Source organism: Antrostomus carolinensis, unplaced genomic scaffold (assembly GCF_000700745.2).
Source record: "Antrostomus carolinensis isolate BGI_N321 unplaced genomic scaffold, ASM70074v2 scaffold8748, whole genome shotgun sequence".
NCBI classification, from domain to species: domain Eukaryota; kingdom Metazoa; phylum Chordata; class Aves; order Caprimulgiformes; family Caprimulgidae; genus Antrostomus; species Antrostomus carolinensis.
The window spans coordinates 41,924-49,758 of NW_010330858.1; positions in this window are offsets into that span (position 1 = coordinate 41,924).

The following is a 7,835-nucleotide window of genomic DNA, read 5'->3' on the forward strand; positions in this document are numbered from 1 at the left end:
CTTTCACAATTTGTAACAAAAAAAAATGGAGCATGGCTTATACACCCAAGACATCATTAGTTGTGGTTGCAGTGCTAATGGAAACAGTTCTCTAAACAATTTAATTTTATATACATGGAGCTCTGGTGTAAATGATCAGCTTGGCAGGAGAATCTATTCATTGCCTATTCATGAACTGTAGAAAGGCCTCATGGGAAACATACTGCCTTATGACTAGTTGCACTAGAAACTTCAGCTGGACCACTGTAGATGTGGTAGACTGTGAAAGAAGAGGGCTAAAAGTTTGGCCAGTACGGAGCTCATGTTAGTCTTCCACCCCCACAGCTCAGATTCTAAGCAGAAATAAAATCTTCACTTGGAGACTCTGTATTCATATGCTCTGTGTGGCTCAGGAATAAAAGAGAGAGAGCTAAAGAGCATGTAGTTTAAAACCATTTATTCATTCACTTATCCATCACTTGTGGACTTTTTTTTTTTTTTTTCTCCACTAAAAGCAACTGGGAGATCAATAACAGGCTGGCTTTGGTCTAAAGTATGCATCCAAGTATGACAAACTGCAAAATATTCTAGTTATCCAATTTATTTAAAAAATACTGTTCAAAAACAAAGGGTGCAGAAAAGTATTTCTGTTCAATTCCCTATTTAAATTAGCAGCTTTTGAGCAAGAAAACTGCTTTTCAAGCACTTCCTCCCTTACAGACTTTGTCCAAACTCTAGTGAGAAATGGACATTTAAGCGAATGCTCTTGAGGTACTTCCCTATGGAGGACATGGGATATGGATCATATGCTTTTTCCAACTGTTACCACACCTTGAAGACCTTTCGGTGTAGCTGGTAGGCAAGTGGAAAATTGTTAGTGCAGCAAGTGGGAAACACAAAAGCCACTAATTAGTGTTTTGGTTTGGTTTTCTGGAGGCCAATATTCCCAAAAGGTGTCTTTGTTGAAGAAGTCCATGGTATCCCCCAGCCAAAATGTCTTTGGAACTGGTACAGGAAGACATTATGGAACCCTTTACTTGCAAACATTTATCATCTTGGCTGCCACTAAGAATATTAAAGTTATATTTATAAGGTTTTTTTAACCTAAAGAAGCATAAAATATAAGAAAAAAGTGTAATACCAGGTATTTTAAAGAGGAGACATCTGTTAACAGCAGAAACTCACACTTCCTCAAAATTGTGTCAGAGCTATGAAAAGATGAAGAAGCTCCACAGAAAGCACAAGTCAAGACACCATGCAAGAGCTTAGCAGAAGAATCACAACAAATAAAAGAGGAAATTGACTTTTTAAATTTGGTTTCAGGAACACAGTAAAACCCAGACACTGAAAATGAAGAAGAAATACTAGGATTAATTTGTATGACTTTTACAAAAATGTCAAATGAGACTCAAATATATTAGTTATTACAGGTGGTAGGATACTTAAAAAACAAAATTCTAAAAAGAATTTGGGCTGTCTTATGACTGCATTCCAATATATTATCTTTAACATGTGGACACACTGGCCAGAATGGTAACTTATTAAAATGCAGAAAGCTAAGATTTACTAAAAACACCAGCACAGGCATGTCAGTCAGCTCCCTGGAGTGCCTCTGTGCATAATGTTCCTCATGGTGCAACTTCACCATCACCTTCAGCTGGTCAAAGGCCATGACACTGCCAAGGGGCTCCCCTCGCCCCCACCATACTTCTTTGTACTTCTGCTTTGTTGACACCAGTGACTTCAAGGCAAGTTGTAGTTGATCACAACTAAGATCAAATGGACTTTTAAAATTAATTACTTCCTTCTCAAACTCAGAATGCAAGGGAGGCAGCAGAAACATGAAGCCAGCAAAACAGACTTGTCCACTTCTGAGGCAATGCTGTCCTAGACTAATATGAACTGGCTTTGAAAATGCATCCTAAGAGCTTGTAGAGTGCCTACAAGAATTACCCAGTGAGTGACTGATGAGTGACTTGGTCTTCTGGAAATATATTTCACTCTAAAAGAGCAAAGAGAAATTCAAATATCAAACCTCTCTGTGTAACTGAAAATAATTATATTCAATTATACAAAGTAGTTATGCTTATATAGTGAACTACACTGCAACCCCAACCACAGGGGAGAAGTAGCAATGCTAGCTTGGAGCTGTCTTAGTCCATTAGAGTGCAACGAGCTCTAAATTCGAAGAGTAAACATGCACTTCTCTGCTCTACAATTTTAGGCACTCCAACAAACTTAGATGGATTGAGGTATTGTTTGATTAAGAAGAAACATCTAGACATTTAAGACGAAAATCAAGGTTTTTTTCTAATTATGAATTTTCTGAGAGTTATTATCAGAATATAAGAATTTAATATAGATTTAACAGTTAAGAAACTGCTTGATTTCATTGGTAATGACACTTCACCAAATCGCACCTCCTCCTCAAAAACCACTTGGTTTGCTATACATGATCCAGCTTATTATATTATGCATTAATCCTTTCTAAAATACAGCATTGTTAAATCAAAGGCCCTCTGCCACAGAAGTAGAGCAAAGCAAGAAAATCAGCATTTTAAATGATATTGAAACAAGGATGGTACCAAGTACCAGAGGAGTGAAAAGCAGAGACAGCAATTTTAACTTAAAGTATACACAAACAGTAGTACATCAAGATACAGGAAGATATATCAAGGTACATCAAGTACCTCCATAGCATGGTAGTAAGACAGAAGTGGTATGAGAAGACCTGGAGAATGCACACACAAACTCTCATGGTTTCCTGAGAGGTATAATACTATAATTCATCACAAAATCTCCATTGCCCTCACAGTTTGCTGCATCCTGGCATGTTCTGAACAATTGCCAGTACGGATAGATGTGGACAAATAACAGCCCCTTTGCCCACGCTCAGAGCCAGTGAGGCATGACCCAGCTAAGTTTGCAAGCTACATAACCATGCTTTGTGATAGCAAGAGGTGGTACACATGGCTGCACAGCAAGGCTTATTAGCTCAAGTGCAGGATGAACTATTTAAGTTACACAGTTTGTGTTTGCAATGCCTTGTGCGAAGCCAGTCTGGGCAGAAAGAGCTTGTATCAGCCTTCATGCATTCCTATGACCTGCTCTGAAATGGCTATGTCGTAGGGTACGTCCTTCACCAATATAATCTGACTATGTGCGATGACTGGACCAGCAAAGACAACGAAGCCCAGCAGGGCCATGCCCTGCCAAAGGACACACACGGTAACTGGCAGTACCTCAGCAGCAGTGGCACTGCTCAGACTTTCTGGAGAAGACACAGATGCAGAGAGGAGCTCAGCATACCTGTACCTCCCAGAAATTAGCTGGCTGCTGAGCATGAGGACTGAATTTCAACTTCTTATCATCATCTCGAGGCTGGTTTTCCTTTTTCAGAAGAGGTTTTTAAATGTCAAATGAGCTTTTTAGATTTATAAAAAAGTAACTGCCTAACTGCTAAAATATGAGTTTAATAATTAGTTTCCACTTTGTTACATTAGTTGCTTTGAAATGCTGTTAATAGTTACCTTGAAACATTGTTATTAGTTACTGTGAAACATTACTTTCCCCTTTGTAACATATTTTTAAATTCCAAGGAAATTAGTCATAACACACTGACTTCACTGCTGTCAGCAACATTTGTCAATATTTTGACTATTGGTCTTACTAAAAAGCTGCATTAAAGCATTCAGTTGTAAACTTTTCCACAGCATTTTTTTCATTCAAAGCCTAGGTTCTGATAAAAGTAACAGGAACTAGGGGCATTAGCAAAGATTTATTCTTTACATATAATTTAATAGTGGATTATTTCAGAAAAACTCATCCTTCTGTTTGATATTTTGGTAGAATGTAAAGACCAGATGTGGTTCCCCTCAAAATCATTCACTTCAGTTCATTTGGATCAGCATCCTTACAGTTTATCTTGAAATATTTGCTCATGTAGGAGCTAAAATGTGGCATAGTTCCACTTTTTACAAGTTACTCTTGAAAGCACTGTTCTGCATTCATACCATGGTAAAAAAAAGCTTACTTTAATATTGCTATGAGAAGTTAAAACAGTAGTACTCTGTTTTACTGTACTAGGAAGTGTGATGATTATAGAATCCTAGAACAAAGATGCATCTCATACCATAAAGGGGTCAGTCCTCACTAAAAGAGCCAAATTAGCAAGTGAAAAAACCCCACCTTTTAATTACCCATCATGGAGCTAAATTATCTCAGTAAACTTGAAATAGGGCACATTCAGTGATTGCCAGGTGAAGATAAAAGGACTGTTTCATGCCAATAAGTCACCCATGATGCAGTTAGCTGTACTTCAGTACTTTGAAGTGGATGCTCGAGTGAATTTGGTGAAAAATAGGCCAGAAATACAGGCACCTAACACATTCAGCTCTTTTTGAAATGTCAGGCCATGTACTGGCACGGCATATACCATTTATACACACACTGGGGTTTGATAGAAAATATGCTAAAAACCAGCCTAAATAGCAAACTGCCTTCTGTTGGTTCTCTCCAAAAATAAACAGCATGTTCATCTGTCAACATGTTTTTTGAAACAATCGTTCACCGTTAGAGCAAGTGATTCAGCTAGCATGGTAAGTAGTCTCTTCTGGAAAAAAACAGCAAAGCACTGAATGTCATGGCAAGATCATTCTCTTGTGCAGAGAAAAAAAATCCATCCAACCAAAACCAACAGAATGGCCTTTCAATGAATAGAAGCACTGCAAGGAGCCACTTGTGGAAAACCTCACATCTTCCAATGGAGAATTTGCTCTTCACAGGAGGAGCTACCAAGCTCGGCTCTAGAAAAGCCTGTCTCAGTAACGGTTCGTAATTTAACACTGACCTTTAGCTCCATGGCACCATTTAAACAGCACTGCCAAGGCCTCCTCCCAGGCTCCACTAGCTCCCAAAGGCAGCTGCTGAGCTATACAATAGTTTCTCCTAGACGTGGGTCAAGGTTCTATCTTCTTCTTCATCTGCTGTGAAGGACCAGTTCCACCCACCTCCCAAAACACTGCCTAGAGGTCTCTCTGCAGACTGCATCAGTGGTGTACAGAGAGTAGGTACACCAGAGAGTACAGATTACTCACCTTCTTAGGTACTAAGGGGGAAAAATAATGTGCAGAGGAGATTGTCCATGCACAGATCTGCCAAATCCAAGTCTTGCCTGTATGGTTATGCCACTCAATGCTGCATCTTATGTCACAAAATTCAGATTTATTTTAATATAAAGGAAGTGTGGGTGATATAAGGGTTTGTTTTCCCACAGTCAGAGTTAGAACAATTATTTGAAGACTTTAAAAATTGTTCTGCAAATATTTGGATGACTGCAGTTAGTTGATGCAGTTACTTCAATGTGATTGACTGTTTTCTAGGGACAGTTTTCCTTTCGGAACAGATACAAACATTACGGCATTAAGAAGCCACACCAATAAAATTGCTGCTGGGTCTGCTAAAATTCTGATAAACCACTACAATACGCAGATAACATCCAACATGACACATGCAAGAACCTGACTTTTACTCCCTACAGAGAATATGAATGTAGAACCTCCAGGCTTTTCCCATTGCTTCAGAGCACGGAGGACACCTCTGACCTTCACCTATTTTCTTATTCATTTTTATGCAGACTGTTTTGAAGTCAAGATCTAGTATGTTCGTGCTACGACAACATAACCCTGTGCATTTAAACTGTACACACAGGTGATGGTTTGCTGCCAGGTTTATTAATACACTCTCTCTACAGAGATATTAGTCACTTTTAAGATAATGTGCTGAAACAGAGACTGGAAATATTGAACATTCAAACATGCATCTGTGAAGTACTGGCAGTTTTTCTCTTGTGGTTTCTTGTGTCAAAAAAACCCCCACAATCCCTCCCTCCCTCTCCCTTTTTTTGGTAATACCTTTCAGCTTCAGTAGAAAAGCATTTTTAACACAATGGATAAAGTATCACCAAATTTAGAATGTCTTGGATTGCAAGCAATAGCTTTCTTAGGCAGTCACTGAAATATACTTACGCAACAGAGAACAGCATCTTTCCAGTGACCCACTAAAAGAATGTCTTAGCCATGGTGTAAAGAAACAGTGTCATTTCCTTCCTTTAGGAAATCCACAACAACCCACATCAAAATTAGTGTACTGGTACACAACAGAGCCAGAAAAGACAGAAATAAAAGAAACAGCTGTTGCTATAGAATTTGTTCTTTGGTGATTCAGCTGAAATACCAAAAAGAGATACCTGCAATACATAACATCACTGATAAAACTAACTTCCATCATGAAGACAAGAAGCTGTGTTGCTAAGGGAAACCAAGGAGGTTAAGATCAGCACAGAGGTCTGCAACACTTCATAGACTTCCAACAAACAAAGAAAGCATGATTCCTTGCAAATTCTCAGGTTTCACAGATTTTTCTTCCTGTACCACTATTTCTCTCATGGACAGTCCCACTTGGATAGATGGTTTAAGAACCTTCCTGTTCTTCCTATAAAAGCTAACAATTTTTCTGGTGATATTTACTGCTTATTTTTATAACAATTTCAGACTTCATAATCTCTAATACAGACATTTGTTAATTGGGCGAGTAACCCATTGCAACAATCAATTTCTGTTTCTATCTGATGACAAATTCCTATTCTGTCTTACTTATTATAGTTCATAATGTAGGTGACAAAAAGGAGAATTAGATTTAATTGACATTTCTGACATACAAATTTAAAGTCCAGATGAAGTCTACTGAATTGCCTACAAAGAATGATGTTTATTTTGTGGCCTCAAAACCAGAAAAAATAATTCAGGGCATTAGTTCAACAAGTTCTGACTATGTTGTACACTAACAGTTAGGTAAGTAAAGTAGAGTTAAAAAACTGATAGCGGCATTTCTTACAGGATGAAGTGTGGTCAACAAGTACAAATAACTACCAGTTAATCTGACATGTTTCTGCAGCATGATGCTTATATTAAGATAATGCAGTTAGGTGATTTCATAACGAAGTCTTTGACCTCCTGCCCTACCCTAGCTGATTCAGGACGTCTCATGCTATGAGCAGATGGGGGGGGGACGGGGACGACCCCAACCAAACAGAAACAACAACTAAAAAAACCCCACCACTAGGAATGCCTGGCTCTATGAGAAGAATTCAGTGTGCTTTAGACCATTTTTACTACTTGGCTAGTTACAACATTTAATTTCTCTTTTGTTAGTTTGCTAGGACTGACAACAATAAGCACACGTTTTATAGCAGCACTGACTGTAACACAGCCAGCTCACAGGGTTACTTGAAAGTCAGCTGAATTATCCAGAATACCAAAGCTGAGCACAGTGATTTGTGACTAACATTTCATACACTTGCAGGCCAACAGGTTATTCATCTATTCACAGACTGCTTTTGAGCCTATTTCCAAATTATTTGCTTTTTCCTTCAGGATGAATCTGATTATCTTTGCAGCCTATCCAAGCTCCTTTCCGTATCAATGGAGAGAGCTAGACAACATTTGAAGTTGCAAAGCCACTATCCATCATATTGGAGTAGTCCTGGCAGTCTGGTGAAGTTCCCACAGACTGGAAAAAGGATAACATAATCCCCATTTTTAAAAAGGGAAACAAGGAAGACCCAGGGAACTACAGACCGGTGAGTCTCACCTCAGTGCCAGGCAAGATCATGGAGTAGATACTCCTAGAAACTATGCTAAGGCACATGGAGAATGAGAAGATGATTGATGACAACCAACATGGCCTTCATCAAGGGCAAATTGTGCCTGACAAAGCTGGTGGCCTTTTATGATGGGGTTACAACATTGGTGGATAAACAACATTGGTTGCTAAAGCAACTGATGTCATCTACCTGG